Here is a 27,744-nt window from a genome sequence, read left to right on the forward strand (position 1 = left end):
ATCACCAACTTACACCATTCACAAAAATAAGCTCAAAATGGCTAAAAGACTTAAATGTAAGTCATGAAACCATAAACATCTTGGAAGAAAACATAGGTAGTAAACTCTGTGATATCTCTCGTAGCAATATTTTTGCTGATTTATCTCCACAGGCAAGTGGAGCACAGGATGAACAAATGGGACTATATGAAACTAAAAAGCTTTGGCATAGCAAAAGACACCATTAACAAAATTAAAAGACAACCCACATATTGGGAGAATATATTTGCCAATACATCTGATAAGGGATTAATAACCAGAATTGATAAAGAACTTGTAAAACTCAATACCAGGAAGATAAACAATCCAATTAAAAAATGGGCAAAAGACATGAATAGACACTTTTCCAAAGAGGAGATGGCCAATAGGCATATGAAAAAATGTTCAATGTCACTAATCATTAGAGAAATGCAAATTAAAGCCACAATGAGATACCACCTCACACCTGTCAGAATGGTGCTTATTAACAAAACAACACATAATAAGTGCTGGAGAGGGTGCAAAGAAAAGGGAACCCTCCTGCACTGTTGATGGGAAGGCAGACTGGTGCAGCCACTGTGGAAAACAGTATGCAGATTACTCAAAAAATTAAAAATGGTACTGTCCTTTGACCCAGCCATCCCACTTTTAGGAATATATCCTAAGAATACAAATTCACTGATTCAGAAGAAGAAATGCACCCCCATGTTTACTGCAGCATTGTTTACAATAGCCAAGATCTGGAAACAGCCCAAGTGTCCATCAGTGGACGAGTGGATTAAAAAGCAGTGTTACATATACACAATGGAATACTATGTGGCCATGAGGAAGAAGGAAATCTTACCTTTTGCGACAACATGGATGGACCTGGAAACTATTATGCTAAGTGAAATAAACCAGGTAGAGAAAGAAAATACCATATGACCTCACACATTTGAAGAATCCAATGAACAGTGTGAACTGAGCAACAGAACAGAGGAGAGGCGGGATCAAAGGGACCAGAGAGAAAGCAGTCAGAGGGAAAGTGGAAGAGAAGATGGGATCAGAGAAGGAAAGAGATTAATGAAATTATGTATACATAACAGTGTTATAGAGGACAGGACAGCAAATCCTGGAGGGAAGGGGGAAGGCATTGGGGGAAGGGGCATGGGGGCAAGAGGGAATAAGAGGGTGGGGGGAGATATATTCTGTGGGACACTTGAATCTATGTAAACACAAATTAAAATAATAAAAAAGTGATAACTTTACTTTTTCTTTCCCAGTATGGACGGCTTTTATTTCTTTCCCTTGCCTGATTGTTCTAAAACTTCCAGAACTATGCTAAGTAAGAGAGGCAAGAGTGGGCAACCTTTTCTTATTCCTGATTTTAGAGGAAAAGCCTTCATTTTTTCACCATTTAGTAGAATATTAGCTGATGGTTTGCCATGTATGGCCTTTATTATGTTGAGGTACGTTCCTTCTATTTCGATTTTATTGAATGTTTTAAGCATAAAGGGATGTTGTGTCTTATTGAATGCCTTTTCTGCATCTATTGATAAGATCATATGATTTTTCTTCTTTGTGTTGTTGATGTGGTTTATTACATTGATCAATTTCCATATGCTGAACCATCCTTGTGCTCTTGGAATGAATCCTACTTGATCATGGTGTATTATTTTTTAATGTGTTGTATTCGATTTGCTAGTATTTTGTTTAGGATTTTTGTATATGTATTCATTAGAAATACTGGTCTGTTTTCTTTCTTTGTTCTTGCCATGTTTTGGCATGAGGGTTATGTTGGCTTCATAAAATGTGTTGGGAAGTATTGCTTCTTCTATTTTTGGAAGACTTTGAGAAGGATAGGTACTAAATCTTTGAACGTTTGGTAGAATTTACCAGTGTAACCATCTGGTCCTGGGCTTTTGTTTTTGGGAAGGCTTTCCATAATTGTTTCTATTTCCTTCCTGCTTATAGGTATATTTAGGTTTTCCACTTCTTTGTGATTCAATCTAGGAAGATTGAATAGCTCTAGGAAAATACACATTTCCTCTAAATTGCTTAATTTGGTGGCATATAATCCTTCATAATATTCTACTATGATCCTTTGTATATCTATGATGTCTATGGTAATTTTTCCTCTTTCATTTCGGATTTTTTATATGAGTCCTTCCTCTTTTTTCCTCAGTGAGTCTAGTGAGTAGTTTGTCGATTTTATTGATCTTTTCAAAGAACCATCTGTTTGTTGTATTAATTTTTCTATAGTTTTCTTGTTCTTTATTTTCATTTAGTTCTGCTCTAATTTTTAATCTTTCCTTTCTTCTGCTGACTTTGGGTTGCCTTTGTTCTTTTTCTGGTTCCTTTAGGTGTGATGTTAGTTTATTTACTTGGAATCTTTCTTTTTTCTTGATAAAGACCTGTAATTATATAAATTTCCCTCTTATTGCTGCTTTTGCTGCATCCCAGAAATTTTGATATGTCGTGTTGTCATTTTCATTTGTCTGTATATATATTTTGATCTCTGGTTTTATTTATTCTTTGACCTAGTTATTTTTTAGAAGTATGCTGTTTAATTTCCACATTTCTGTGGGCTTTTTTACTTCTTTTTTGCAGTTGAATTCTAATATCAAAGCCTTATGATCAGAACATATTCTTGGTATAAATTCAATCTTCCTGAATTTGTTGATGTTAGTTTTGTGGTCCAACATATGGTCTATCCTTGAAAATGTTCCATGTACACTGGTCAAGAATGTATAATCTGATGTTTTGTGATGAAATGTCCTGTAAATGTCTATTGTGTCCATTTGGTCCAGAATGTCATTTAAGGCCAATATTTCTTCATTGATTTTCTGTTTGAATGATCTATCTAAAGCCATCAATGCTATGCTGAAATCTCCAAGTATGATCGTATTTTTGTCTGCTTCTATTTTTTGATCACTTAGTAGATGTCTTATATATTTTGGTGGTCCCTGACTTTGGTGTGTGTGTGTGTGTGTGTGTGTGTGTGTGTGTGTGCATGTGTGTGTGTGTGTATAGAAGTGTTATGTCTTCTTTTTTGTTGTTGTTATGTCTTCTTGATACAATGTCCCCTTTATCATTATGAAATGTCCATCTTTGTTTCTGGTTACCCTTTGTTGTCTTTTAGACAGCATTGTCAGATGAAAGCATGGCTCCACCTGCTTTCCTTTGGATATTATTTGCTTGAAAAATCACTGTCCACTCTTTTATTTTGAGTCTACTTTTGTCCTCGCAGCTTCAATGTGTCTCTTGAAGGCAGCATATGTTTGGGTATTGCTTTTTGATACAATCTGCTACTCTGTGTCTCTTTATTGGTAAATTCAGTCCATTTACATTTAGCGTAATTATTGACACTTGAGGATTTTTTATACCCATTTTATGTTTTGTTTTCTGGTAAGCCTATGTCTTGTTTCATTCTTCTCTGTTTCATTTCTGTCAGTTGTTTATGTTTGGTGGTATTTCATACTTTTTTCCCCTGTTTCTTCTTTTTCTTTTTCTGTTTTTGGACAGAAAGTGAGAGAGTCAGAGACAGGGACAGATAGAGACAGACAGACAGAAAGAGAGAGAAATGAAAAATATCAATTCTTCGTTGCAGCACTTTAGTTGTTCATTGATTTCTTTCTCATATGTGCCTTGACCAGGGGGCTATAGAAGAACAAGTGATTCCTTACTCAAGCCTGCGACCTTGGGATTAAGCCAGTGACCTTTGGGCTCAAGCCAGAGACCATGGGATCATGTCTATGATTCCATGCTCAAGCCGGTGCCCCCATTCTCAAGCTGGTGAGCCCACGCTCAAGCCAAAGGAGCCCATGCTTAAGCCAACGACCTGGGTGTTTCAAATCTGTGTCTTCCGTGTCCCAGTTTGATGCTCTATTCACTGCGCCATTGCCTGGTCATGCTGATTTCTCTTTTTTAAAGTTGTATGTGTTTCAGTACTGGCTTTTTCATTGGTGGTTACCATTAGGTTATTAAGGAAAAAAATGTTCATATGTCCTTTGTCTTATGAGTGCTTCCATACTCCATCCTCTTTTGTTACTGCAGATCTTTATCCTTTCATGTTTTATGTTATTGTAGTCACAGATTATCCTTGTTTTTATTGTGACCTTGTTGGAGGTTTTACTTGTAGTTTTGATTTGTTTTGTTCTTTGTATCTGGTCAAATAACTACCTTAAGTATTTTCTGTAGTGGAGATTTTCTGGTGATAAATTCCCTCAGCTTCTGTATGTCTGTGAAAGATTTTATTACTCTTCATATTTGAAGGATAACTTTGACAGATATGGTATTCTTGGCTGGTAATTCCTCTCTTTCAGTACTTTAAATGTTTGGATCCACTCTCTTCTGGCTTGTAGAGTTTCTGCTGAGAAGTCTGATGATAAGCTAATGGGCTTTCCTTTATATGTTATGTTTTTCTTTTCTCTAGTTGCCTTGAGGATTCTTTGTCATTGATCTTTGACAACTTTATTATAATGTGCCTTGGAGTAGTTATGTTTGGGTTGTTGTAACTCAGCTTTCCATTTGCTTCTTAGATTTGAGGCTCTAACTCTTTTCATAGGCTTGGCAAATTCTCATAAATTATTTGTTTCAATAGGCTCTCCATTCCTTTCTCCCTCTCTTCTTATTCTTCTGATATACCCATTATTCTTATATTGCTCTTTCTGATGGAGTCAGACAATTCTTGTAAAGCTAACTCAATATTTTTTTTAATCTGTGAGTCTCTCTCCTCATGTCCCTGTAGCATCTCTAGTTGTCTGTCTTTATATTGAACACAAAGTTCAAAGAAGGTGAGAATTTCTGTTTACTTATTTTTCATTGCTATATTCCCAGAACTTATGGAGTGGCTGGCACACAGTAGATACTAAATAATTATTTATTTAATGAATATAAGTTCAAAAACAGTGAAACCGAAAAACATAGTGAAATCACTCCCCCCACCAAAAAAAAATATTTAGATATCTACTATGAGCATATAAAGGATTTCTAACTCATGAGTTTTCTCTCTTTTCATTTTCCTGATTTCTTGGTAAACTTTGAATAAGTGGTTATCTGCAGTTCCTATCTTTCCAATGGCAAATTAGTCTGTATGATAAAACAATGAGCTATCTTATTAAGGGAGTTTTGGGGTAATCTATTGAAATGAAATACAATTTCCTATAAGATGAAATCCAAGCCTATTTTCAGCTCATTATTTTGTATCTTGTGCCCAATTAACCCTCATTGGGGACAAGTTGAAGTTCTACAGGGATTTCTTTTAATCTGGAAAATGGGTGAAGATGAAAATTTCAATGGCCAGATGTTAAATAAATAAATCCAAGAACATCAAGAGGACAGAGAAACTGTATTTTAGAGAAGAGGTGATAGTCTAGGACAGAATCCAGCAGAAAATCCAAATATTTGAATTAAGTACAATGGAAATGATTAAAATCGAAGATTTGAAAGCAAGTAATTTCAAAACTACTTTAGTTTGGATGCTGGTACTCAAGACAATGATGTTTGAGTTGAAAACAAAATGAATTCTGAGTAAAAAAAAAGAATTGGAATGACGTCAGAGTAATGGCGGGGTAGGAAGCGATACCGATAAATCTCCCCCAAAACTCAACAAGATCTTCAACCAGAAACAGAAAAACCTATACTTGGAGCCTCCAGATGCTTCGCAATACACCCGAAGATGCCATTAAGGAAGAGAAAATCAAATATCATGGATACAAAAGAAAGAGAGGTAACACAGCTAGATGAGGAAAAATCTATGGAGAAAAAATTTAATATATTGGAAACCTTGGAGCTAAATGACAGAGAATTCAAGATAGAAATCCTAAAAATCCTCCGAGATATACAAGAAAACACAGAAAGGCAATTTAGGGAGCTCAGAAAACAACTCAATGAACACAAAGAACATATGTCCAAAGAAATTGAAACTATAAAAACAAATCAAACAGAGATGAAAAACTCAATTCACGAGCTGAAAAACGAAGTAACAAGCTTAGCTAATAGAACAGGTCAGATAGAAGAGAGGATTAGTGAAATAGAAGACAAGCAGCTTGAGGCACAACAGAGAGAAGAAGAAAGAGACTCAAAAATTAAAAAAAATGAGATAGCCCTACAAGAATTATCTGACTCCATCAAAAAGAATAACATAAGAATAATAGGTATATCAGAGGGAGAAGAGAGAGAAAATGGAATGGAGAACATACTCAAACAAATAATAGATGAGAACGTCCCAAGCCTGTGGAAAGAACTAAAGCCTCAAGTTCAAGAAGCAAACAGAACTCCAAGTTTTCTTAACCCTAACAAACCTACTCCAAGGCATATCATAATGAAATTGACACAAACCAACAGCAAAGAAAAAATTCTCAAGGCAGCCAGGGAAAAGAAGAATACAACATATAAAGGAAGGCCCATTAGATTATCATCAGATTTCTCAGCAGAAACTCTACAAGCTAGAAGAGAGTGGACCCCAATATTTAAAGTCCTGAAAGAGAGGAACTTTCAGCCACGAATACTATACCCATCAAAGCTATCCTTCAAATATGAAGGAGAAATAAAAACATTCACAGATACAGAAAAGATGAGGGAATTTATCATCAGAAAACCCCACTCCAGGAATTACTAAAGGAGGTTCTCCAATCAGATACAAAGAACAAAAAAAAACAGAGCCACAAGTAAAAGCTCCAAGAAGAACACAATAAAACCAAATTTAAACTGTGACAACAACAAAAAGAAAGAGGGGGAGAAGATGGAGATTAACAGTAGCAAAGGACGATGGAGTGCAAAAGTACTCACAAAATAGTTCACTACAATGAACACAGTAGGGACCCTTTTCATTACTCAAAGGTAACCACCATTGAAAAAACCACCACAGAAGCACATGAGATAAAAAAGAAAGCAACAGAGGAAAGATGTATGGAATACAACCAAATAAAAACAAAAGATAGAAAAACGAAAGAGAAGGATCAAACAAGACACAAAACCAACAGAAAGCAAGATATAAAATGGCAATAGGGAACTCACAAGTATCAATAATTACACTAAATGTAAATGGATTAAACTCACCAATAAAAAGGTAGAGAGTAGCAGAATGGATTAAAAAAGAAAATCCAACTGTATGTTTCCTACAAGAAACTCATCTAAGTAACAAGGATAAAAACAAATTCAAAGTGAAAGGCTGGAAAACAATACTCCAAGCAAATAACATCCAAGAAAAAGCAGGTGTAGCAATACTCATATCGGATAATGCTGACTACAAGACAGGAAAAGTACTCAGAGACAAAAATGGCCGTTTCATAATGGCTAAGGGGACACTGAATCAAGAAGACATAACAATTCTTAATATATATGCACCAAACCAAGGGGTACCAAAATATATAAGACAGCTACTTACTGATCTTAAAACAAAAACTGACAAAAATACAATCATACTTGGAGACCTCAATACACTGCTGACGGCTCTAGATCGGTCATCCAAACAGAGAATCAACAAAGACATAGTGGCCTTAAACAAAACACTAGAGCACCTGGATATGATAGACATCTACAGGACATTTCATCCCAAAGTGACTGAGTATACATTTTTCTCCACTGTACATGGATCATTCTCAAGAATTGACCATATGTTGGGCCACAAAAACAACATCAGCAAATTCAGAAAAATTGAAGTTGTACCAAGCATATTTTCTGATCATAAAGCCTTGAAACTAGAATTCAACTACAAAAAGAGGAAAAACATCCCACAAAAATGTGGAAACTAAACAACATACTTTTAAAAAATGAATGGGTCAAAGAAGAAATAAGTGCAGAGATCAAAAGATATATACAGAATAATGAAAATGACAATACGACATATCAGAATCTATGGGATGCAGCAAAAGCAGTGATAAGAGGGAAGTTCATATCACTTCAGGCATATATGAACAAACAAGGGAGAACCCAAGTGAACCACTTAACTTCCCACTTTAAGGAACTAGAAAAAGAAGAACAAAGACAACCCAAAACCAGCCGAAGAAAGGAGATAATAAAAATCAGAGCAGAAATAAATGAATTAGAGAACAGAAAAACTATAGAAAAATTAATAGAACAAGGAGCTGGTTCTTTGAAAAGATCAACAAAATTGACAAACCCTTGGCAGGACTTACCAAGGAAAAAAGAGAAAGAACTCATATAAACAAAATCCAAAATGAAAGAGGAGAAATCACCTCGGACACTGTAGATATACAAAGAATTATTGTAGAATACTATGAAAAATTTTATGCCACTAAATTCAACAACCTAGAAGAAAGGATAAATTCCTAGAACAATACAACCTTCCTAGACTGAGTCAAGAAGAGGCAGAAAGCCTAAACAGACCTATCAGTAGAGAAGAAATAGAAAAAAACATTAAAAACCTCCCCAAAAATAAAAGTCCAGGCCCTGACGGCTATACCAGCGAATTTTATCAAACATTCAAAGAAGACTTGGTTCCTATTCTACTCAAAGTCTTCCAAAAAATTGAAGAAGAAGCAATACTTCCAAACACATTTTAAGAAGCCAACATAACCCTCATACCAAAACCAGGCAAGGATGGCACAAAAAAAGAAAACTACAGACCAATATCTCTAATGAATACAGATGCTAAAATACTAAACAAAATACTAGCAAATCGAATACAACAACATATTAAAAACATAATACATCATGATCAAGTGGGATTCATCCCAGAATCTCAAGGATGGTTCAACATACGTAAAACGGTTAACGTAATACACCATATCAACAAAACAAAGAACAAAAATCACATGATCTTATCGATAGATGCAGAAAAGGCTTTCGATAAAATACAACACAATTTTATGTTTAAGACTCTCAACAAAATGGGTATAGAAGGAAAATATCTCAACATGATAAAGGCCATATATGATAAACCATCAGCTAACATCATATTAAATGGCAGAAAACTGAAGGCTTTCCCCCTTAAATCAGGAACAAGACAGGGTTGTCCACTCTCTCCATTCTTATTTAATGTGGTACTAGAGGTTCTAGCCACCGCAATCAGACAAGACAAAGAAATAAAAGGCATCCATATCGGAAAAGAAGAAGTAAAGGTATCACTTTTTGCAGATGATATGATCCTATACATCGAAAACCCCAAAGAATCCACAAAAAGACTACTAGAAACAATAAGCCAATACAGTAAGGTCGCAGAATACAAAATTAACATACAGAAGTCAATAGCCTTTCTATATGCCAACAATGAAACAATTGAGAACGAACTCAAAAGAATAATCCCCTTCACAATTGCAACAACAACAACAAAAAATACTTAGGAATAAACATAACAAAGAATGTAAAGGACTTATATAATGAAAACTATAAACATTGTTAAGGGAAATCAAAAAAGATATAATGAGATGGAAGAATATACCTTGTTCTTGGCTAGTAAGAATAAGTATAATCAAGATGGCTATATTACCCAAAGCAATATACAAATTTAATGCAATTCCCATCAAATTTCCAATGACGTTTTTTAAAGAAATAGAGCAAAAAATCATCAGATTTATATGGAACTATAAAAAACCCCGAATAGCCAAAGCAATCCTAAAGAAAAAGAATGAAGCTGGGGGCATTAAAATACCTGACTTCAAACTCTATTATAGGGCCACGACAATCAAAACAGCATGGTATTGGCAGAAAAATAGACACTCAGACCAATGGAACAGAATAGAAAGTCCAGAAATAAAACCACATATATATAGTCAAATAATTTTTGATAAAGGGGCCAACAACACACAATGGAGAAAAGAAAGCCTCTTCAATAAATGGTGCTGGGAAAACTGGAAAGCCACATGCAAAAGAATGAAACTGGACTACAGTTTGTCCCCCTGTACTAAAATTAACTCAAAATGGATCAAAGATCTAAACATAAGACCTGAAACAATTAAGTACATAGAAGAAGACATAGGTACTCAACTCATGGACCTGGGTTTTAAAGAGCATTTTATGAATTTGACTCCACAGGCAAGAGAAGTGAAGGCAAAAATTAATGAATGGGACTACATCAGACTAAGAAGTTTTTGCTCAGCAAGAGAAACTGATAACAAAATAAACAGAAAGCCAACTAAATGGGAAATGATATTTTCAAACAACAGCTCAGATAAGGGCCTAATATCCAAAATATACAAAGAACTCATAAAACTCAACAACAAACAAACAAACAATCCAATAAAAAAATGGAAAGAGGATATGAACAGACACTTCTCCCAGGAAGAAATCCAAATGGCCAACAGATATATGAAAAGATGCTCATCTTCTTTAGCTATTAGAGAAATGCAAATCAAAACGGCAATGAGATACCACCTCACACCTGTTCGATTAGCTATTATCAACAAGACAGGTAATAGCAAATGTTGGAGAGGCTGTGGAGAAAAAGGAACCCTCATACACTATTGGTTCATATCACTTCAGGCATATATGAACAAACAAGAGAGAGTCCAAATGAACCACTTAAATTCACACCTTAAGGAACTGGAAAAAGAAGAACAAAGACAACCCAAAACCAGCCGAAGAAAGGAGATAATAAAAATCAGAGCAGAAATATATGAATTAGAGAACAGAAAAACTATAGAAAAAATTAATAGAACAAGGAGCTGGTTCTTTGAAAAGATCAACAAAATTGACAAACCCCTGGCAAGACTTAGCAAGGAAAAAAGAGAAAGGACTCATATAAACAAAATCCAAAATGAAAGAGGAGAAATCATCACGGATATCATAGATATACAAAGAATTGTTGTAGAATACTATGAAAAACTTTATGCCACTAAATTCAACAATCTAGAAGAAATGGATAAATTCCAAGAACAATACAACCTTCCTGGACTGAGTCAAGAAGAAGCAGAAAGCCTAAACAGACCAATTAGTAGGGAAGAAATAGAAAAACCTGTTAAAAACCTGCCCAAAAATAAAAGTCCAGGCCCAGACGGTTATACTAGTGAATTCTATCAAACATTCAAAGAAGACTTGGTTCCTATTCTACTCAAAGTCTTCCAAAAAATTGAAGAAGAAGCAATACTTCCAAACACATTTTATGAGGCCAACATAACCCTCATACCAAAACCAGGCAAGGACAGCACAAAAAAAGAAAACTATAGACCAATATCTCTAATGAATACAGATGCTAAAATACTAAACAAAATACTAGCAAATTGAATACAACAACATATTAAAAAAAATAATACATCATGATCAAGTGGGATTCATCCCAGAATCTCAAAGATGGTTCAAAATACGTAAAACGGTTAACGTAATACACCATATCAACAAAACAAAGAACAAAAACCACATGATCTTAACAATAGATGCAGAAAAGGCTTTTGATAAAATACAACACAAATTTATGTTTAAGACTCTCAACAAAATGGGTATAGAAAGAAAATGTCTCAACATTATAAAGGCCATATATGATAAACCATCAGCTCACATCATGTTAAATGGCAGAAAACTGAAGGCTTTCCCCCTTAAATCAGGAACAAGACACGGTTGTCCACTCTCTCCACTCTTATTTAATGTGGTGCTAGAGGTTCAGACAAGAAAGAACCTGAGCAATCAGACAAGACAAAGAAATAAAAGGCATCCATATCAGAAAAGAAGAAGTAAAGGTATCACTTTTTGCAGATGATATAATCCTATACATCAAAAACCCCAAAGAATCTAAAAAAAGACTATTAGAAACAATAAGTCAATACAGTAAGGTCGCAGGATACAAAATTAACATACAAAAGTCCATAGCCTTTCTATATGCCAACAATGAAACATTTGAGAACGAACTCCAATAAGTAACCCCCTTCCCGATTGCAACAAAAAAAAATAAAATACCTAGGAATAAACATAACAAAGAATGTAAAGGACTTATATAATGAAAACTACAAAGTATTGTTAAGGGAAATCGAAAAAGATACAATGAAATGGAAGAATATTCCTTCTTCTTGGATAGGCAGAATAAATATAATCAAGATGGCCATATTACCCAAAGCAATATACAAATTTAATGCAATCCTCATCAAAATTCCAATGACATTTTTTAAAGAAATGGAACAAAAAATCATCAGATTTATATGGAACTATAAAAAACCCCGAATAGCCAAAGCAATCCTAAAGAAAAAGAATGAAGCTGGCGCATTAAAATACCTGACTTCAAACTATATTATAGAGCCATGACAATCAAAACAGCATGGTACTGGCAGAAAAATGACACTCAGACCAATGGAACAGAATAGAAAGTCCAGAAATAAAACCACATATATATGGTCAAATAATTTTTGATAAAGGGGCCAACAACACACAATGGAGACAAGAAAGCCCCTTCAACAAATGGTTCTGGGAAAACTGGAAAGTCACATGCAAAAGAATGAAACTCGACTACAGTTTGTTCCCTTGTACTAAAATTAATTCAAAATGAATCAAAGACCTAAATATAAGACCTGAAACAATAAAGTACATAGAAGAATACATAGGTTCTAAACTCATGGACCTTGGTTTTAAAGAGCATTTTATGAATTTGACTCCAAAGGCAAGGGAACTGAAGGCAAAAATAAATGAATGGGACTACATCAGACTAAGAAGTTTTTGCTCAGCAAAAGAAACTGACAACAAAATAAACAGACAGCCAACTAAATGGGAAATGATATTTTCAAACAACAGCTCAGATAAGGGCCTAATATTCAAAATATACAAAGAACTCATAAAACTTAACAACAAACAAACAAACAATCCAATAAAAAAATGGGAAGAGGACATGAACAGACACTACTCCCAGGAAGAAATACAAATGGCCAACAGATATATGAAAAGATGCTCATCTTCATTAGTTATTATAAAAATGCAAATCAAAACTGCAATGAGATACCACCTCACACCTGTTAGATTAGCTATTATTAACAAGACAGGTAATAGCAAATGTTGGAGAGGCTGTGGAGAAAAAGAAACCCTCATTCACTGTTGGTGGAAATGTAAAGTAGTACAACCATTATGGAAGAAAGTATGGTGGTTCCTCAAAAACCTGAAAACAGAACTACCTTATAACCCAGCAATCCCTCTACTGGGTATATACCCCAAAAACTCAGAAACATTGATACGTAAAGACACATGCAGCCCCATGTTTATTGCAGCATTGTTCACAGTGGCCAGGACATGGAAACAACCAAAAAGCCCGTCAATAGATGACTGGATAAAGAAGATGTGGCACATATACACTATGGAATACTACTCAGCCATAAGAAATGATGACATCGGAACATTTACAGCAAAATGGTGGGATCTTGATAACATGATACGAAGCGAAATAAGTAAATCAGAAAAAACCAGGAACTGCATTATTCCATACGTAGTTGGGACATAAAAGTGAAACTAAGAGACATTGATAAGAGTGTGGTGGTTAGGGGGGGGGAGGGGGGAATGGGAGAGGGAAAGGGGGAGGGGGAGGGGCACAAAGAAAACAAGATAGAATGTGACAGAGGACGATCTGACTTTGGGTGATGGGTATGAAACATAATTGAACGACAAGATAACCTGGACTTGTTATCTTTGAATATTTGTATCCTGATTTATTGATGTCACCCCATTAAAAAAATAAAATTATTAAAAAAAAAAGAATTAACTATCTATTGTAGTAAAATACTCTTCAGGTCAGCCACTTATGGCCCTTGGACCAAATCCTGTCTACCATATGTATTTGTAAATAAAATTTTATTGTTTATGCATTGTCTATGCCTGATTTTGCATAGAGGTGAGTAGTTGAGATAGAGACTATATGGCAACAAAGCCGAAATGTTTGGCCAATTACAGAAAAAGTTTGCCTACCTCTGCTCTAGGCAGAGGGAGCAGCAAATGCAAAGGCTTTATACAGTGATAAGTTGGAGAGTTCAAGGAACAGAAAGAAGTACTGAAATGGGTAAAAGAAAGAGTGGTATGAATTTTGCCTCAGACCAACATTAAGGCCACTGGTCTCTAGTCTACACAATCCACCTTCTTTCCCCTTTTGAAAACCATTTATCTCAAGCCTTTGAGGATCTGATACTGGTGCTTTTCCCACACGTATGATTTCCCAGGATCACTGACAGTGGTTCACTGATATTGTTTGTGCAAGCTCAGTATCCTAAAGGGTAAGTAAGTAACGCAGGCCAGAAGATTTGAACTAATTTAGACTGGGCTCTGTGCTTAGCACTCTTAGACCATTGTAGGCCAGTTTCCTGGCACTACAAACAGGTAGATATTAATAGACACTGTCTCCAATTAACATTTTAAACTTGAATCCCACTTTTAATTATCTCACTGATATCTTTGAGTTGGAATTTGTTCATGGTTCTTAAGCCACCTCTGATGAATGTCTGTTATATATGGGTATGCATATATGTATATAGTTAGATGTATATCTATATATGTATATAGGTAGATATATATAAACATGCATATCTATATCTATAATAATATTTCCAAAACTATATTTTGAGAAACACACTAGTGTACTGTTAGATATTAATAAGTGAGTAGAGCATGAAAGTCCCATGATCAGATATATTTGGGGAATGCTGACAAAGCTAACATCAGTTTTATTTCTGGCAGGACTTCTTAAAGCTTTAATATGCTAATGTGCGCTATGAGACTCTGAGAGGAAGATTCAGTGTGCAGCATTCCAAAACTTATTTGATCAATTATTTTTCTTCTCAGAACACCAATTAATTTTTTTTGTGACAGAGACAGAGACAGAGAGGGAGAGATAAGGACCGACAGGAAGGGAGAGAGATGAAAAACATCAGTTTTTTCGTTGCAGCTCCTTAGTTGTTCATTATTTGCTTTCTCATATGTGCCTTGACTAGGGGGCTACAGCAGACCGAGTGACCCCTCGCTCAAGCCAGTGACCTTGGGCTCAAGGTAGTGAGCCTTGATCAAACCAGCTGAGCCCATGGTCAAGCTGGCGACCTTGTGGTTTTGAACTCGGGTCCTATGTTTCCCAATCTGATGCTCTACCCACTGTGCCACCACCTGGTCAGGCTCATCAGTTAATTACTTGAGGGACACTAGTGTTTTTTGCATCAGCTTGAGAATTGCTGGCATATAGGCAGGAGAATCCCTGAGTAATGTGTCTGTTTTCCCAACATGAATCTGCTATAAATGCACTAGTTCTGCCAAGAGGTATTTTTCCATGTATTGTATTCTCATTGTAGATTGAAGACAGGGGTGGTAAATTTATCTAGGTGGTGAAGGTCATCTCTTTCCTGTTAATTGCCAGTTATCCAGAAAATATTAGTACCTACTATGAGCCAGGCACTATTTTAGGTGTTGGTAATACACCACTGATGGATACAGGCAAGGCTCTTGCTCTCATGGAATGTATATGCTAGCATATGGTGTGCATTGTGGGTCATATAGTAAACACATATAGTAATTTTAGCTAGTAATAAAAGTCTTAATGGAATGTTATATTAAAAATAATGTGAAGATGTTACTTTAGATAGAGTGGTTAGAAAAGGCTTCTTTGAGTAAATGAAGCACAACCGGAGGGAATTAACAAAAATGTGAAGAGTGAAAGGAAGAGCACTGCTGTAGAGGGAAGAGAATATGCCAACTTTATGGGGTGGCCAAGAATTTTTGGTTCAAGGGGTATAATAAGGTCAGTGTGTTTGGATTGCAGTGAGCAAGGAACAAGTGAGCAAGTATAACAAAAATGAAAGAAGATGAAACTGAAGGCTTAAGTAGAGGCCAGCCATTGCTAAATCTTATTGACAGTCTAAGTAATTTGAATTTTACTTCAATGACAGGGAAAGGCGGGAGTAAAATTATTAGATTTCCATTTTGAAAAATAATCATTCTGCTTGCAATACTGAAAGCAAGGGGAAAAAGTAGAAGTGGAGAGACCAAAATAAGACTTGATGATTGATTAAATGTAGAACGTTGTGGAGAGGAAAGCATCAATGATGGCATCCCAGTGTCCGGTATAAGTAGTGGCTGGTGCCATTTAATGAGATCAGGAGGAGTAGAAACCAAGAGTTTTCTTTTGATCACATCTTAGTGCTGGTTGTAAAGTATCTAGGTGGATATTTTAAACAGTAGAGGTTATGCAAATCTAGAATCAGGGAAGAGGCCAGAACTGGAAAGATAAAATGGAGATTGTACTCAAAACCATGGGAATGGAGGATGTCACCTAGCGCGTGAGTGTAGATGGAGAAGACAGCCAAGAATTGAACATAGGGCACCCCAACCTTGGGAGACAGAGGAGCAAGAGGATGAAATAGCATAGCCTGAGGAACAAGCATTGAGAGGGGAGAAAACCCAGGAAGATGTGCTGCTATGGTAACCAGACTCTAACTGACCTGTTGCACAGGTTATAAGGCGTGGCTAGCAGGTAGGTTAGGCTTAGATCTGAAAACTAAAACTACAGAAAAATATTGGCCACTGTAATATAAATATCCAACACACGTGTTTATGGTAACAAACAGAGCAATTCAGAAAAATTATAAAATGAATAAAAACAATACCAAAGTATAGATCAAAGGGAAATAAAAAATACATGGAGCATATTATTTCTCCATATTGAGAGTATATTTATTTTGAACTACTGTCTCTCAAGCAGCACACATGGCTTTTCACAGTTAGATTTAGAACAATGTCTTATTGATGAACCCATGCCAAAGTACTTCTCACCATCCTGTTAAGAGCTCCCTGGTTAGAAAAGCCTTCAGGTCAACTTCTGGATTTCAGACAACTAGCTGCTTCTTTTAAGAGCAGTATGAAGGTTCCCTTCTGCAGAAGGAACAATTCTCTTGTGCAACAAAATCTCCCTTCTGTGATTTTTCTCTGAAACAGACTGGGCTCTGTGCTTCTTTCTCTCTGTAGAAAGTATCTGGAATCTCTCCCCCTCCACCTCCCCTCTTCTTAGCTGGAAAAAAAGAGCCTATCAGCTGTCCCTTTCATATTCTACGATGTGTCTGCTCAGATTAATTCAATTAAATACCTCAAACTGAAACTGTCAATGTCTTTTTTTCATGTGCCTGGTTTATTTTGTTAATAGGGTCAGCACCTGTTATATACAAAAGAAATCATTAAATAATTATAAACAAATAACTTCATCACATACTCCCAGCCCATTTTATGTCTCCTGCTAGATACAAAAGTTACTTTTAAACACACATTAAAGGTGATAAATTTACATAAATCACTGAAAGAAGGGATATGTTCAACTCAGTTGCTTATGTGATGTGATTATCAAAATCTCCCCACCCCCCATCCCCAGCCACACAATTAGTCATTCCTATCAGTTAATACATTGAACACTTCTGTTAAAATTAAAACATTATCTACTAATAGAGAGACAAATGAAGCTATTAACACTAAACTCAAATTAACTAATATTTAATCAGTAAGGTCTTTTGTGAAAGGGACCCAGAAGTAGTTAAGTTTTGAGGAGGGAAAGGAAAAGTCCAGAATATGGCTGTTGCCTGGGGAGTGGGGGGGATGAGGTTCAGCACTCACTTCACGGAGTCCTCTGGTTAGCCAGTGACTAGTCTGAGAATACATACTGGCAGCACAGGTGGAGGGGACACTGCAAAAAAGTGAAGAAAATGTGTAGTTTCTTTTTTTTCTTTTTTTGTATTTTTCCAAAGTGAAAGCGGGAGGGGGGATAGGCAGACAGCAGGGGGGGTTGGGCAGATAGACAAACTTCCCCTATTCACGGGACCAGGATCAACCTGACATGCCCACCAGGGGGCGATGCTCGGTCCCCTCTGGGGCGTTGCTCCACTGCAATTGGAGCCATTCTAGCACCTGAGGCGGAGGCCGTGGAGCCATCCTCAGAGCCCAGACCAACTTTGCTCCAATGGAGCCTTGACTGTGGGAGGAAAAGAGAGAGACAGAGAGAAAGGAGAGCAGGAAGGGTGGAGAAGCAGATGGGCGCATCTCCTGTGTGCCCTGACTGGGAATCGAACACCGAACTTCCACATGCTGGGCCGATGCTCTATAGCTGAGCCAACCAACCAGGGCAAAAAGTGTGTAGTTTCTAAAGGATGATAAAGGCCATTAAAAGAAAATCTCTAAGGTTCAGATGTGTCTGTGATGAAAATGTTCACTTCTTCACATTTTAGAAAAAAATCCAGCTCTCTGCAGGGATCAAACTAAATGACGTTCAAGAGTTCTCAGGGATCAACTGACTCAACTTTGTGGGTTTTTCTTTTTTTTTTTTTTTGAGATATAACATTTAAAACTTTTTTTTAAGCTACAAAAAGAAATTCTCATTATAGAATATTCAAATTATTATAAAATCAAACCTATTATTATTATATAGAATCAAACCTGAAAGATTCCCTCCACAGCCACCTCAATTCCAGGCTCATACTATTTACTTGTGTCCACCCAAGTTCTTTTCTATGCATTTACTAGCATAGACATACATCTAATACAAACCCAAATACCAACATCTCTACCAGTTCCGTATACCTCTTCATTCTTTTGTTTTCTTAAAATTTGTTTTATTTTGGAAAAATATACATACAGGAATCCTTCCCCCCTTATCCAAAGGGCATATGCTCCAAGATGCCTGAAACTTCAGATAGTACTGAACCTTATATGTACCATTAACTTATAAATTAGGCACAAGAGATTAACAATGATAGCTAGTAATAAAATAGAATGATTATAACAATATATTGTAATAAAAGTTATGTGAATGTGGTCTCTCTCTCAAAATGTCTTACTGCACTTACCCTTCTCTTTGTGATGACGTGAGAAGATACAATTCTTATGTGATGCAATGAAGTGAGGTAGAATTTTCCATTTAATATTTTCAGACCGTGATTGACTTCAGGTACCTGAAATCATGGAAAGTTAAACCACAGATGGAGGTGGGGTCTACCCTAACATAAAATTTATCATTTTAACCATTTTCAAATGTACACTTCTGTGGCATTAAGTACATTCACAATGTTGTGTGACCATCCCCTGTATTTCCAGAAATTTTTCATCATTCCAAATAGATAATCTGTACCCATTAAAAAATATGTCCTCATTCTGCCTCCCTTCAGTCCCTGGTAACATCTATTCTACCTTGTCTCTATGTTCTTCCTTCTTTTAGAATTGTTTTTGAGCCTGACCTGTGGTGGCGCAATGGGATAAAGTGTCGACCTGGAATGCTGAGGTTGCTGGTTTGAAACCTGGGCTTGCCTGTTCAAGGCACATATGGGAGTTGATGCTTCCTGCTTCTCTCTCTCTCTCTCTCTCTCTCTCTCTCTCTCTCTCCTCTCTAAAAAATAGAATAAATAAAGTCTTTTAAAAAAGAACTGTTTTTGAAAAGGTAATACACAGACATTACAAAAACTTCTAACAATAAGAAAGGGCATATACAATGTTAAATATTTTTCCTTCCTATGATTGAACCCCAAGCAACCAGTGTAATCAGTTTCTTGGGTATCTTTACTGAAAAGACTATTTACACAGATGCACAAATGGACATATATTACCTCCCCCTTTTTTTATGAAGTTACAGTAGCAGACAGTACACAGCTTTCATTTTTCACTTAATATCTAATATGTGTAAATATATATAATGGCCATATATATGTATATATAATGCATATATGTATAATTCTTATTTACGTACTCCTCTGTTATGCTAGGATCAGTGTACTTCTATCCCATTATCTTTCTAAAAATTAATTTTTATTTTTGCAACAAACACATAACATAAAACTCACCCTCCCAACAACTTAAAGTGTACACAGTACAATATTGTCAACCGTATGTACCCTGCTGTGCAACAGATTCCCCAGAACCAACCCCCCACCCAATCCTGCATAACTGAAACTATACCCACAGGAAACAACTCATGGCCTCTCCCTAGCCCCTGGCAACCCACCATTCTACTTTTTGATTTTATGAGTTTGACTACTTTGGATATGTACTGTAAGTGGGATCATGCAGTATTTATCCTTCTCTGACTTGCTTATTTCATTTAGAATACTATCCTCAAGATTCATCTTTGCCGTAGCATATGGCAGGGCCTCCATTTTTAAGGCTGCATGTATACGCTACATTTCACTGTATGTACATGTCATATTTTCTTCATCCACTCATCTGTCGGTAGACATTTAAGTTGCTTCCAACTCTTGTATATTGTGAATGATGTAGCAATGAACATGGGGATGCAAATACATACCTCTTTGAAAGTTTGCTTCTTATTCTTTAAAATATATTTCCAGAATTAAAATTGTTGAAGCATATGTTAGTTCTATTTTTAATTTTTTGAGGAACCTCCAGACTCCTGAGTTTCTTCCATGGTGGCTGTACCATTTGACTTTCCCACCAACAGTGTAGAAGGGTTCTGATTTTTCCATATCCTCATCAACACATTTTCTTTCCATTTTGTTTCATTTCTTAATAGTGGCCATTCTGATAGGTGTAAGTAATATCTCATTGTGGTTTTTGAATTGCATTTCCCTGATGATCAGTGATGTTGAGCATCTTTTCATATATTTGTTGGCCATTTGTATATCTACATCTTCCTTGGAGAAATGTCTGTTCAACTATGTTGCCCATTTTTAATTGGGTTATTTATTTTTTTATAGGAATTCCTTATATACTTTGGATATTAACCCCTTATCAGATATATAGTTTGTAAATATTTTCTTTTCATTCTTGCTTTTAGTTTGTTGATTCTTTTGCTGTGCAGGAGTTTTTAAGTTTTTTTTTGGTTGTTTTTTTTTTTTGTATTTTTCCAAAGCTGGAAACGGGGAGAGACAGTCAGACAGACTCCCGCATGCGCCCGACCAGGATCCACCCGGCCCGCCCACCAGGGGGCGACGCTCTGCCCACCAAGGGGCGATGCTCTGCCCCTCTGGGGCATCGCTCTGCCGCGACCAGAGCCACTCTAGCGCCTGGGGCAGAGGCCAAGGAGCCATCCCCAGCGCCGGGGCCATCTTTGCTCCAATGGAGCCTCAGCTGCAGGAGGGGAAGAGAGAGACAGAGAGGAAGGAGAGGGGGAGGGGTGGAGAAGCAGATGGGCGCTTCTCCTGTGTGCCCTGGCCGGGAATCGAACCCCTTGCACACCAGGCCGACGCTCTACCACTGAGTCAACCGGCCAGGGCCAGGAGTCTTTAAGTTTGATGTAGTCCTACTTGTCTATCATTTTTTTCCTTGCCTGTGCTTTTGGTGTGACTCATTAACTTTTACTTCTCTTAGGGTCAGATTTTTATCAGGATACCCTGGTTGTGACTTTGCCTTTGTTTCCATTTCAGTGCTCTCTAGAGAATTGTTTAAGAGGAGTGTTGCTTAATTATGACTGGTTCCATGGTGGGATACATCCAGAGCTACCTTATTTTTTCTGTACTTCTTCACATGCACAGTAATGGGAGGTCTAAGTGAAAAGGGGTGTATCCTCCCATTTTCTAGCTTCTTTCCCCTTTGTCTCCCCTTTCACCCCATGCTTGAAACAGAATCTCCTCAAGGCCTCCTCTCTCTTCCTCCTAGAATGTTCCTTGTGAGTGGGAAGATGTCTCTGAGTCAATGACGGGTTAGACAAGAAGCTGACTTCAGACCAATGAAGGCTTTTGGGTTCCAGATGAACCAATTAGCTTATTAGAGATGTTGACTACCTAGATAGCTGGCATCAGTTCTATCATCTGCTCACTAAGGGGCCCTCTTGTTTTGCCTATCAAGAATTTGAATGTGCAATTGAACGCTACTTAAAATTTTTTAAAATAAATTTTGGTGGCTTTTAATCCATCCCCACAGCTTTTGACCAAGGCCAATAAAACACAGGCATTCTCCCTTTGTAAAAAGAAAGAGGGGTTGGGTTTCCTTCAATTGTCTGCCCTTTTCTGTCTCCTCCACTATTTTTGTTTTGCTTTGTAGTTAACTTGTATAGAGCAGCTTCACCCGAAGACCTGTGCGGTGAACTTGGGCTTTCATCTCACTACCAGTTGCAAGGGCCTTTTCGTTGTTCTAACCTGAGGGTTTGTGGGATCAAGGGGGTTGGCGGGTGGGAAAAGAGTTTGGCCATAATCTGTTTTTTGCATTTCAGACACACTCTTCGCCCGGTCTCTCTCTCTCTCTCTCTCTCTCTCTCTCTCTTACACGCGCACACACACACACACACACACACACACACACACACACACAGGCGCGCGCGCGCGCACACGCCCGCTCTGCCCTCTCGGTGTGTCTTCCTTCAAGATGACAGGGCGCTGGAGAAAAGGCTGCTGGAATCAGCTGGTAGGTACAGTAGTAACCCGAACCCCACCCACCCGCTGCCTTTGCTTGCTCAGGTTTCTCCGGTCACTACTGCCCAGGGAGAAAACAAGTAAACGCGCTTCCAAAGGAGGGGCTGGGGAGTTGGGAGCGGCGGGGGCGGCGGAAGGTGAGGCCGGGAAGGTGGCCAAGTGCCCCTGCTGCTGGGGTCCTTCACCGCGCTCTCTCGGGGCCTCAGCCCTAGCCCTGTTTGCCCCCACTCCACCCCTCCTTTTCGAAGGGATTGCCTTTTTTTTTTCCTGTGCGGCGGCGGAAATGACAGTGTGGTGCTGTCTTGGTGTCATGGTGCTTCCACTGGACTGAGGGGGCGAAAACTCTTAAGTTTGGCTCCAGAGACCCAGGCGCGGGAGCGTCGCAGCCGCCTTGCTGTCCCTGGCGGGGCGCGCAGGCGGGCGGATCCCAGCTGCTGTGCGGCGGCAGCGGCGAAGGCGAAGGCGGGCGGCGGCCTAGAGGGGCGGCGGTAGCGGCGGCGGCCCGGGAGCTCGAGCTGGAGCCAGAGCAAGCTCCTGGCGGAAGCAGGAGAGCGCCCTGCGCCCTGGGGCGCGCTCAGGAGATGGCTGGCACCCCGGAACGCTCTGGGTAAAACGCGCCCCTTCGCCACGGTCCCTGGGGGCCGAGCGCCCCCTCCCGCGCAGGGCTCGGCTCCAGGTCCGTCCGCCTCTCAGGTGTCGCTGGGGCCCGGCGCGGGGCAAAGGGTTCCCGGGCTCGGCAGGGCAGGGTGACGGCGCCCGCGAGGCTCTAGGCGGGGCAGGGGCTCCGGCCCAGCCCTGGCACCTCGTTGCACCATTGGGGGACCGGGCGCCCGTCACTCCTGCCCTCCTGGGACGGAGTTTGCACTATGGGGTGCGGGCGGGGGCAGCCCTAGGCCTCCCGCGCAGCCCGGCCCGGCCAGCGGCGGCTAGTCGAGCAGCTCCTTCCCACGAGCGCCTTCCCACGCTCCGGCGGCCGGCAGCCTTCTTGGCTCGGGCAGCGCCCCTCGACCGGCAGTCTGCCCAGCGGTGGCTGCTGTGGCAGCCAGAGATGCTGAGGACACCCTGCCGGCGGGGAGGCCCGTCGAAACTTAATCCTTTTTCTGCCAGAGGAGCGATCCTCGAGTCTGTCTGGGCGGTTCCTTATTTCTGGCCTAGCTCTGAGACCAGCTCATGAGGGAGACGGGAAACTTAGATATGTCCACTGTACAGACCGAGACTGAATCATGGAGAGGTGAGGTTTTTCCATCCCTGGCTCGTAAGAATTAAGGAAATAATGCCGGACAAGATTTATAGAAGTATCTTTAGTGATGGTAACGTTTAGGTTACTTAGCACTTTGTTTGAAGCACATTATTAATTCTTGGACGCTTTTCTCAGAGCAGGAAATTAGAATCCTGGGGGTCGTTAGGATCTTCACTGTTTCTCTTCCCCAACCTTCCTTCACACTCACTCACTTTCCTTCTATCACACACCAACCTGCCCATCCAAATCTCCTACCAGAACCCATTCCCTCTATCAACCTGTGTACTCCCAGCTTCCCAGCCATACAGCCTCTTGTTTCTCAAACAGTTTGCCGTTTTCAGGATTTCTGAGTGTGGGACGGATGGTGCATGATGGTTGTGTGTCTCTGAGCAGGAGTCCTTTTAAAAGAATATATTGCAGACTATGTGAATAGACAAGTACTTTGTGAGGGTTGATACCTCTGATTCTCAGGGTGGGCTCTAAGGGCTGCCTTTAACCCCATTCTGTTCTCTCACAGTACTCTAATCAGTGATATGGCTATGTTTCAATAGAAGGGGAAACATTGAAGAGAGAAAGTGCCTTCCCTCCTTCCCACTCTATCCCTTCCCCACACACCCTTTCATCTCATCATGCCCTGAGGGAAAAACAGTCTGCTATTTTTATATATTCCTGCCCAATCAATTAACTTAATACAAATATATAATTTGAATTAGACCTTTTTTTGTCTGATTGTTCTTGACAACTTGATTTATGTGGTTGAAATACAGGGCTAGGGACCAAGATGATCAGAGAGTTCACCCCAAATCTGATGTTGCATTGGTTTATGGCCTTAGGACATTCCTATTACTTTTCTTCCATAGTTTATGCACTTGTGTAGAAGGTATAACATTGTGTACTGAGTATTATGTGTGAGTCTAGTCTTGGTCTTTTGAAGATGAAAGGGTTCTGTAACCCCTCAGCATTATACTTTTCAAAGAAAGTGCTTAATTTACCTTTTATATTGGTATAATAAATTGATGGAGTATAAATAGGAACCCTATTTTCTGGAAACCTTAACTTGTCATTTTTAGCGCCCCCCCCCAGCCAAATCTATCACTGTACTTACACTTAGGTCTTAAGGATGTCCTTTACCTCTAATGCACATACAACTAAATGAGATAAATAAAACTAGACATGCAGAGTAATGGTGATTATTTTAAGACAAGATTTAAATAATATCTAATGTACTCTAATCTAACAATCCGAGTCAGGTTCATTTGAAAACATGCCCTCACCCATTTTTTAGCCTTTATGGGGGGCAGTGAGTTAATTTCTACCGAAAACTGCTTAAATAATTTTAGGCACGGTTAGATAAGCATGATTAATATCCAGCAATGGTGAGTCAATAGTATTTATTTATTAAGTGCCCATAATGCACAGAGACCTCTGCTGGTTGTTCTGAGACCCCAGCCTCGGCCTAGTATTTGGCTTTCTGCTTCTTTGTGACCTACCTCTTTACTTTCAGCTCCAAGATTAGGACAGGGAGGGGTTGTCAGGGGCAGGGGGAGAGACTAGAGACATGAAAGGGTGATTGTTTCTCTCTCATTTCCTGACTACTAGACTTCTCATCTAGCATGCTGTGCCTTGCATGGCCATCCCCTTGGAAGTACTGCCACAAATCAGAGTGACTTGATTGCTTCATGAACATATCCTCTGAACAGTGCAAATTGATTTAGATGAAGTTGATTTAGTTAATCCCTCCTCTTTAAGTGCAGGGCAACCTGCTCCAACTTGCAGATCCTAAAGCAGTGCCAGTAGAGTCTCATAATCACATCCAAAAATTGCTCTGGGTAGTGAGCCTATCCATTCTTTCATCCTTCCTCCTATAAAATCTGCTGACACCATGACAGTTGAGAAAGAAACGGAGAAATATGTCTTTACCACTTACCAAACCTCATTAGCTTAGTGAAGAGGTGAGAATGTATTTTTTTTTCACTGTATCACTTAGCATTCAGGTTTTCTCTTTCCCAACAGGGACACAGAGTTCTAAAAGAAGGTAAAGACAGAGCTGAGTCACAGAATGTGTTTTAAGTGGCTGCTTTTAGAGATACCTGCTTGGCCTCATGGGTATCTGTGACTCAACCTTATAGATTTCGGTAACTCCCTAGCTGTTAGGCCATGGGATTTGGGTGCTAGTGGAGGCCACAGAGCACTGCATTTCCATTTAGCATTAAGTTTTTGTCTTCTGTACAAAGAGGAACATGAAGCAGTGTGTTTGCAAAGCAACTCCTTATTTAAGTTTTATGTCTTAATTTAGAGCCTTACATCATCAAAATGTGACTGGGGGTATATGGTAGTTCAGGAAGATTCACAGTTGTTCACTTTTTGATGAGTAAATTTGGTACCAAGATGGGGTTGCACTAATCTCTGTATTTCAGGTCTCTCAAAAAAAAAAACCCACAAAAAAAACCCATCGTGTTGCCTGACCAGTGGTTGCACAGTGAAAACAGCATCAACCTAGGATGCTGAGGTCCCTGGTTCGAAATTCCGAGGTTGCCAACTTCAGCATGGTCTTGTTGGCTTGAGTGTGGGCCTGTCAGCTTGAGCATGGAGTCACTGGCTTGAGCATGGGATCACTGACATGATCCCAAAGTCGCTGGCTTGAGCACAAGGTTGCTGGCATGAGTAAAGGCTCACTGGCTCGACTTGAGCCCCCCTGGTCAAGGCATGTATAAGAAACTATCAATGAACAGCTAAAGTGAAGCAACTATGAATTGATGCTTCTCATCTTTCTCCTCCCTCTCTCTCCTTTCCTCTCTCTCTCTCTCTCTCTTTCCTGTTTCTCTCTCTCTCTCAAATTAAAAATGAAATAAAAACTAAAAAAAATTATGTTAATCACTGAGCTAGAGGAAAGACTAGAAACGTGTTTCTCAACCAGTGTATTGGATCATATTAACAAGTGAGAAGACCAGATGAGTGGTGTTGGGACAAGAAATTTAAATCCATTTTTCCCCTATGCAGGTTGCTAGTTCCCTTTTTATTTTCCCTCTTTTCCAAGGATCAATATGTGTTTCTTTCTTCATTTTTCGTGAAGTAAAAATCTGTTAAGAATATTCCATGGACAATGGAGGGTCTCTGGCTGTTTCACCTGGTTGTCATTTTTCATCTTCCCCTTCTCTAGGTCCATAGGCAGACATCATCTTTTCAAAAGTCAATCTCCCAGCTTCTCCATTTTCCTTAGAAATCCTATAGGCTGCTAAAACTACCATATGGTTAAAGTATAGGTGGTGTGGGATTTTGAGTAATGTGCCAACATCCCATCACTCCCTTCTCCATGTGGAGTTCACCTGAATGTTCACTAGGGTGTTGTTTCAACCTACGAGGGTTAGCAAAGCATCCTTAGTAAAGCTTGTCCTATTTGGTTTCTTGTCTCCCTGCAGAGCTCTGACTGCCTGACCTTGGGCTTTGTCTTAGCCTCTTTTCTGCAGGTCAGACTTCTGTAGTTGTTGAACAGAATAGCGTCCTCAGTCTCTGGATCTTCCTCTTACACAGACCAAATGACCTGATAACTAACTCATTATATAATCTAAAATTCTCCTGTAACAGAAAATACCAGTATTTACAATTTGCATGTTTAGGAGCATAATATGTGGACATTGTAGGCAATGCTAATATAGGACAGTGAAATATCTGAATGTATGCAGGCCAGAGATAGAAAAATGGTTTATGATCCTGAATCTTTGATTGCTTTGTCTATAGCCCTTTGTTAAGTGTGGCTAGGATCCATGTGGTTCCCAGGGGAGTAGAAGCTTGATTTCAAATAGGCTTCTGTTCTCTGTCCCTTGTTTCTGACCTTAACTTGGGGTCCTCTCAGCCTAACATTCAACAGCATGCCCCATATTGCCGATTTTATACTCTGGAAGTAGAGGTGCCTGTACCTTCAGGTATGCCACTAAACATTTAAACATTTATAAATATTTCATTGGATAACAGAGATTGGGAAAAACAGTCCTAGAATAGTTGGGAAGTTGTACTGGTTGTAACAGTAGGTAAATTAAGTTTGTTTTCCATTGTTTCCTAACCTTATAATTGCCAGTGCAATCTGCACTAGGATAAAGATGTTATGAAATTGTATTTAGGATGCCTGACAATTATCTGTTACCTTGGCAAATTTGTTTCTTGGTTGCTTAGATTATATCTTTTGCAGTTGTAACAGATTTAGGACTTTTAGTTTTGCTATTGTGATACTCATTTTAATGTTTATGATGACTCTATTGTATAAAATAC

The 27,744-nt window shown here is 38.8% G+C and overlaps 1 protein-coding gene across 7 annotated transcripts in view; it reads left to right on the top strand.

Moving 5' to 3' along the window:
- MID2 (midline 2) overlaps window positions 1-27,744 on the top strand; it is a 206,770-nt gene that overhangs the window by 43,503 nt on the left and 135,523 nt on the right. For 2 of the 7 annotated variants that reach the window (XM_066356100.1, XM_066356107.1), the window contains exon 1: window positions 22,114-22,230. The exons of 1 other annotated variant lie outside the window; for it this stretch is intronic. The gene's annotated coding sequence lies outside the window, so the exon portion shown is untranslated. 4 more of the 7 variants (XM_066356104.1, XM_066356103.1, XM_066356102.1 and 1 more) reach the window with 4 other exon arrangements.

Source organism: Saccopteryx leptura, chromosome X (assembly GCF_036850995.1).
Source record: "Saccopteryx leptura isolate mSacLep1 chromosome X, mSacLep1_pri_phased_curated, whole genome shotgun sequence".
In the NCBI taxonomy this organism is placed as follows: domain Eukaryota; kingdom Metazoa; phylum Chordata; class Mammalia; order Chiroptera; family Emballonuridae; genus Saccopteryx; species Saccopteryx leptura.